Here is a 7,606-nt window from a genome sequence, read left to right as displayed (position 1 = left end):
CTTGTCATTTTCTAGGATGTTTAGAACAATTCTATAACTTTTTATTACATTTTTCTTTTTTAAAATTTTAAAGAAAAACAAAGTTGACATGGAAAGATGTATAGTTTGCATTTTTTACTCTGCAGACTGAAAGATGCTCCAAAACTGCCCTGCATACATTCTGAGCAACATTTCCTTATGTGGGGTTATAAGAGTGTGAAAGAGGTAGCCAGAATTTGACAAGGGGGGAACAAGGTTTTTTGAATGTTCCATATGGTCTTTGTTGGTTTGCAAAACTTGTAATTTAACCTACCAGTTTTTAAGGGGATTCTGTTAGACAAAGCAAAATGTGTTTTCCAAGTTAAAGGGAAGTCTGTGCTATATATTAGGGTAGAATAAACCCTAACTAGCTAAGTTAGCAGTAGTGGATATATACAATAGAGTGCTGTATTTATATCTTCATTATAATTTCTTCTTTCTTTTTTCAATCTCTGGTTTTCACTCTCCCTACACATTAGTTGGTATAACTGGGAATAATGGGTGGAACAAAAGGGAGAAGTATTAAATGCCTTTTGATTGGTTCACATATCTACTACTGTAAAATCTAGCTAATGATTTTGTGCTGATCAATTTGGAAAATAATTCAACTAACTTAATTTGGGGAGTTGGGGATCCAATAAATGAATACATAATTTCATGTATAAACTTCCCCTCCTCTACCCACTTATTTAAGTGCTCAGAACATTGTAGATCATCAATATAAATAAGATATAGTAGACACAACACACAGTTAACCTGTGGAACTCATTGCCATGGGATTTTGTGAAGGCCATATTATAATGTTCTGTTCTGTTTATTCCCTCTGAAGCATCTGGCATTGTCCACTATCAAAAGACAGGATACTGGGCTAGATGGACAATTGGTCTGATCCAGTATGGCCATTCTTATAATTTCAAATAGTTGGAGTCACTAATGCCTTTCAGTGAAATACATTGTACTGGCCGGCAAAATGGGTCTCTCATATCTCAGCCGGAGCCTTTAGGTATCACAATAATAATAAATAAAAATAACAAAAATAAAAATTGACAATTAAATGTGATGAGTCATTTAAATGCCACAATAGCCTTGTGAGGGGTTGAGGCAGGGCATGGCTGAGCCTCAATATTCACTGCATGCCAGTGAAATAAGATTCACACAGTCTCACAAGAATGCTTTCTTTCTTGACTTAGAAGTCATGTTTCTCTGTGCCACCATCATAGGCTATTCTTGTGTGTTTTCCATGGTGACTTTCAGATCTCTGCATAGAGGAAAAATCCATAATGATCATTATTCTGTATCTAAAGGACTCAAAGAAAGACTGGTGTCACAGAACTGAACTCTGGGGCTCTAAGTATTCTTGGCATTATGTGTGTGTGTTGATGTAGAAACAAAACATTAGAGAAGCAAAGGCTGTTCACTGACACCACGTTAAAATATTTATATGTACTATGCGTGTGTTTAACTTGCTTCCCCCTTGATTTGATTAATTTAAGGAATGTAGCAGTACATTTCCCATCTTTGTAATCACAGCAGTAATTCTCAAATCAGTAGAAAGAGAAAATCTTACCTAAAAAGTATAATAAAAGTAAAAGCAGTTTATGTACCACCAGTTTCTTCCATCTTGGCCTTATTCAGGGTCCAAACCTGCAAGAGATGCTGAGAACTTTCCGTCTACAGCATCTCTCAGGCTTGGATCCAAAGTGATTTAAAGAAGCTATTCCAGCTGGGTTCAGACACCACTGTAGCTAATGTCTCCATCTACAGAAACAAAGGATTCACAAGGAATTAGTGCAAATTGCCAACCTCTGGGAGTCAGGTCTGTAACCAAGAGCTTGCTCTCCTTTTCTCTTCTGAAAAACTGAGTCACAGTTCTGATCTGAAGCAAGTTTTCAGCTACAGCGCAAGATTAAATATTATTGTACAGACAGAATAAAATGGAGAACTTCTAAGTGTTCCTTTTAGATGTATTAAACAATATGGCCCATTATGCTGAGAATTTCATACTTCCTTGTGAAGAGAGCTGCAAAATAAGACACTAAATCAGAGTAGAGGGTTCAAGCTATGTGTGAACCTGGTGAGTGAAGCTTCTGTGCTTTAAGAAAGAGGCACAGGAAGCCAAGCCCGCCACCCTCTTTTTTGTTCTAATGGGAATTTTTTCCATTTAATGTTTTGAGTGAATTTTAGTGCTCACAAAATGGATAGACTGAGACTACACACAGTGTGAGCAGGTGCTGCAGGAGATCCCCCCCAAATATTTCTGCCCAAACCCTCTTTTCTGAACTACAATGCCCCCTCTATTTTAGTACTTCTGCTTTCTTAGCAGGAGCTGCCAATCATGGCAAATTAGTATATATGTGGGGTTTGAGATGTGCACAGATATTAGTTGGGAAGTAGGATGACTGTCAAATTCATTTCACTCATGATCCAGTTTACAAACTAAGGCCTCAGTCCTGCAAATACTTATGCATGTGCTTAACTTTACACACTGAGTTGACTTCAGTGAGACTACTCATAGGTCTTGATCCAAAGCTTACTAAAGTCAGTGCATCTACACCCACTGACTTCAGTGGGCTTTGGATCAGGTCCATTGTATGTAAATTTAATTAGATACATACATCTTTGTGGGATTGGGGTGCAAGGACCTGGTCAGAAAAGCACAAACACATGATTAAGTCCGTCCTTATTAAGGAAAGCACTTCGGCACACGTTTGACTTCAAGCATGTGCTTACATCTAATTGGCTCCACGGAACGTAAACACATATTGAAATGCTTTCTTGTAAAATAATGCTTTCCTGTGTCAGGGCCTGTATCATGGAAGGCAATTGAGATAGTTCATGTTACAAAAAGACTTCATGATCATGCCTTAGGCCAGGGGTGGGCAAACTTTTTGGCCCGGGGGCCACATCTGGGTATGGAAATTGTATAGTGGGCCATGAATGCTCATGAAATTGGGGTTGGGGTAAGGGAGGGGGTGAGGGCTCCAGCTGGGGGAGCGGGCTCTGGGGTGGGGCCAGAAATGAGGAATTCAGGGTGTGGGAAGGGGCTCCGGGCTCGGGGTTGGGGTGCAGGGGGGTACGGGCTCTGGGGTGGGGCTGGGGATGAGGGGTTGGGGATGCTGGAGGGTGTTCTGGTCTGGGACCAAAGGGTTTGGAGGGTGGGAAGGGGATCAGGGCTGGGGCAGGAGATTGGGGCGTGGGAGGGGGTCAGGGGTGCAAGCTCCATGGCACTTACCTCAAGCAGCTCCCGGAAGCAGCGGCATGTCCTTCCTCCAGCTCCTACATGGAGGTATGCCCAGGCAGCTCTGCATGCTGCCCCATCTGCAGGTGCTACCCCTGCAGCTCCCATTGGCCACGGTTCCCAGCCAATGGGAGCTGCGGAGGCAGTAATTGGGGTGGGCGCAGCATGTGGAGTCCCCTGGCTGCCCCTGTGTGTAGGAGCCAGAAGGGACATTCTGCTTCTTCTCAGAGCTGCACAGAGCCACAGCGCACATGGAGAGGGGCAAGCCCTCAACCCTGCTCCCCAGTGGGAGTGCTGGATTAGCCAAGCCCTGGACCCTGCTCCCTGGCAGGAGCTCCAGAGCCAGATTCAAATGTCTGAAGGGCCAGATGCGGCCCCCGGGTCATAGTTTGCCCACCCCTGCCCTAGGCTGACATTACTAAACTGATTTTACTGTTGAATGGGCCTAAGGATCCAGATATTAGTACTTTTGCTCACTCTGCCACTTTGCCTTCCTTTCATTTCATAAATATTATATACTTTGCATTTAAGACCTGATCCAGCTTCCACTGAAAGCAGTGGGAGCTAGATTGGATCATTACACAGCTCTTTCTCATCTGAGGATCTCAAAGTGCTTTACCAATTAATTAAACCTTCCAACGCTTCATCTCAGAAGGAACATTTGATATGTTTAAATACATAAAGGATACAAACTACCAACACCACCACTGAAATAACTGCTATATTCACAACAGATTTAATCACTGATGATAATCATGTAATCAAGATATAACAAAACCAAGGAATTCAATTTTGTAACAAAATTATTACATTTGAAAGTTGAATTAAAATAATCTATCCTATACAATATTTGCAAAAACAAAAATACCGCAAATGCGGATCTATTTTTAGATTTTACAATAAATATAGAAGGGATTCTACAGTGCTACACAAGATACATTGTAAAGTATTAAAAATATCACCCCAATACAATAGTCGTTCATTCATTAATAGTATTGGACCCAGCCTCGAAACATTTTGCTCACATGAGAAGGGCCTTTTCCTCTAATTTTTTATGGATTTCGATGTAACTGTAACGTTAGTAAGAATTATTTGTGTGAGTAAGGGTCAAATGATGTGTTTCAATATCTTTCATTAATCACGGAGCAAATAGTATGTATGGTTTATCATACTACAACATGTATAGTTTATAAAATAAAAAAGTATAAACATGTAAGTGATCAATTAACACAAAGAATTGAGTATTGAGACCCTGATTCAGGAAAGCATGTTAGCACCTGCTTAACTTAACTTCAACACAATTTAAGCATGTACTTACGTTTTTTCCTTAATAGGAATGGTGTCCTGAATTTGGGCTTTAATTACTTTCAGTTAAGTGATATGAATAAATTAGAAATTAATTTTTAATTAAGAGTCAAATTATGCCCTTGGTTATGCATATGGGACTCCCAAAGATTTCAATGGGTTTTCATTGTACCAACATTTTAGGGCAGGCTTGGGATCTAAATATTTTCCCAACATCTCATTTAGGTGCCATACTGAAATGGATTTTTAATTCTCCTATCTTCTATAGAACTATCTTCAGTACATCAGCCTGTAATAAATACAGATTGTCAGGTGGCTATGGCCTTGAAATGACAAATGGGGAAAATGTTGGGAAGGAGGAGTATATAAATGAAAGAGAACATATCCCTTTCCCAAATCCAAAGTCATATTCCCGTTCATCCTTTATAGATAATATATTTCCTGATTTTAAGCTTGGAAGTTTTGCAAAAGGAAAATATTTAAGGAAATATTTTGCCTATCAGATTCACTAGTCTTTTGGGTAATCAAGATTATATTTCATTGTGGAAAGTCTTTGTATTGGAACCATTATCTTTCGGTAAAGGTTTAAAACCAAACAAATTTAAAATTTTGGCCAAATTCTGCTCAGTTACACTAGAATAACTCCACGAACTTTAATGAGGTTTACTGGTGTATGAGAAAAGGCAGAATCTAGCTCAGTGTCCACTTGCTGTTCTCTGCACCATAGAACACCATGGGCATAGTGTTTAGCATTTTTCTGTAGGAAATTATTTCTCTGTAAGTACCTCTAATAATGATATCTAGCATGTTAGGAATCCAAGTGACTTTACAAGCACTTCTTATTTGTTCCCCTTTGATTGATTTTACTAGTATATCCTCTATATTTTAACCATAATCTAAACTAATGAGATCAAACAATTTTAATGAAAACATGACATTTCTAAGCTATTGATTTATGTCTGTTTAAATCACACTAAATAACACAATCAGAAGAGCTATAGTCTTTAGCCAAAGCTTTTACATACTCAGGAAAGCTATATCAGACCTAGCCTAAAAATTACTCAACCAGAATGCACTAAAAATGTCTTATAAGGAAGTAATGAAGCTATTCTTCCTCTATTGCAATGCAAGTCTGTTTTCAAAATCAGTTGATAACAACAAAGATGGTGAGTAGGTTTCAATTCTGCCACTCAGTGTACGTGTGGCAGAATCAAAACCCTATTGTTTTCATGGAGAAAACATGCAGTAGAATTTGTTTTAAAAATGAATTTAATACTTATGAAAGTGACTACTGATATTAATCAGAATTTAGGATTGGGTTAGCAATTACTGTTTAAACTTCTTTACATAGCTTTGCCAAAGCTCCTTGTCTTTTTTCCACTCCTAGAGTTCTTTTAAATAGAGACTGCTATTCATGCAATTTTATCAAACTATGCAACCCAATTCATTTTTGTTTGCAACCTTTAATAGATTTTGAACCCTGTTCTCCAGAGATTAAAAGCTAATACACTATCCCACTGCAGCATCTAGACTCCTGAAACAATTTCATCTCTCTCTGTTTAATTATAGTCCTAATCAGAGATGTGTGCAGGAAGTGTTTGGGTTGGAATCTGAATTAAGTATATGGGTCAAAATCCTGGTTTCTTTGTCAATGACAAAAGTCCCATTGATTTCAGTGGAGCCAGGATTTCACCCAGGGTATAGTTCAAGATTTGGGTTCAAGGGTAGGATTTACAGTGATGCCGAAACCCTGAACACTGTCCTCTCATGATTTAGGTGGTGGAAATATCAGCCTGAGAAGAAATAAAAATGTAGCTATTTTTGCAGGATTCTGATCAAATCTAAACTGGAAGATAGGTTCCTAACTGGAATCAAAGATGAAGGGGTGAATTTGATCACGAAGACTTTGAAGAAATTTGGATCTGAAGTTCCACTTTTGGACTAACTCTAATGCTAGTTCTTACCTTTGCATATGTTATCCTTCAAATATGAAGCTGGATCATGGTCATGCTTACATGGGCATGCAGTAGGGGGAAGAATAAAGACTCATCTACATTGCATTACCTGGATACGGGTCATCCAGAATCATGAGCTGTTCTCCTATGTTGTTCACCTATATTGCTTGGAGCAACTAGTGATGGGAAGTTAGTATAGCAATGGCTCTGCCCCGCAACGTGCCAGCTAGGGCCGGCTTTAGGCCGATTCGCCTGATTCCCGGGAATCGGGCCCCGCGCCTAAGAGGGACCTGCGCCTTAGGCACCTTTTTAACTATTTTTTGTTTGTTTGTTTTTTACTTACCCCGGGTCCCTGGCTGCGGTCTGCCCCAGGGTCTTCCGTGGTCCTGCTCCCTTGACCAAAGCGCAGGTGGGAGCGCGGCAAGCTGCGCAGCCCCGCTCTCCCAGCTGGAGCTCCGGCCAGAGCGCAGCAAGCCCTGCGGCCGCAGCTGGAGCTTCGCTCTCCTGGCCGGAGCTCCGGGCCCTTTAAATAGCTTCCAGAGCCCTGGGGTAGCGAGGGACTCCGGGGGCTATTTAAAGGGCCAGGGCTCCAGCTGCCTCTGCCACCTCGGTCTTTAAATAGCCGCCAGAGCCCCGCTACCCCCATGCAGTCCCCAGGGTTCCCGCAGCTATTTAAAAGGTCCAGGGCGGGGTAGAAGCTGGGGAGCCCTGGGCCCTTTAAATAGCCCCCAAAGCCCTGAGATAGCAGGGAGCTTGGGGGCTATTTAAAGGGCTGGAGCTCCAGCTGCCTCTGCTGCACCCTCTGCCCTGCCCACACCAGCCCCGTTCTCTCTGCGTGCAGCCAGCTCTGCACCCCGTGCCCACAGCCAGCCCCTGCCAAACCCCCTGCCCTGTCTCCAGTCAACCCGGCACATATCCCTGCAGCCCTGCCCAAAGCCAGCCAGCCCCCCACACACTGCTGCCCACACCAGCCCTGCACACCCTGCCCTGTCTCCAGCCAACCCCTGCTGCACCCCCTGCCTGAAACCAGCCAGTCAGTCTCACACTCATCTGTCTCCAGCCCTGCCAACCCCTGCTGCATCCCCCTACA

Source organism: Chelonoidis abingdonii, chromosome 4, assembly GCF_003597395.2.
Source record: "Chelonoidis abingdonii isolate Lonesome George chromosome 4, CheloAbing_2.0, whole genome shotgun sequence".
Lineage (NCBI taxonomy): Eukaryota > Metazoa > Chordata > Testudines > Testudinidae > Chelonoidis > Chelonoidis abingdonii.
The sequence above is the reverse complement of the archived record's forward strand: the minus strand, read 5'-3'. Positions refer to the sequence as shown.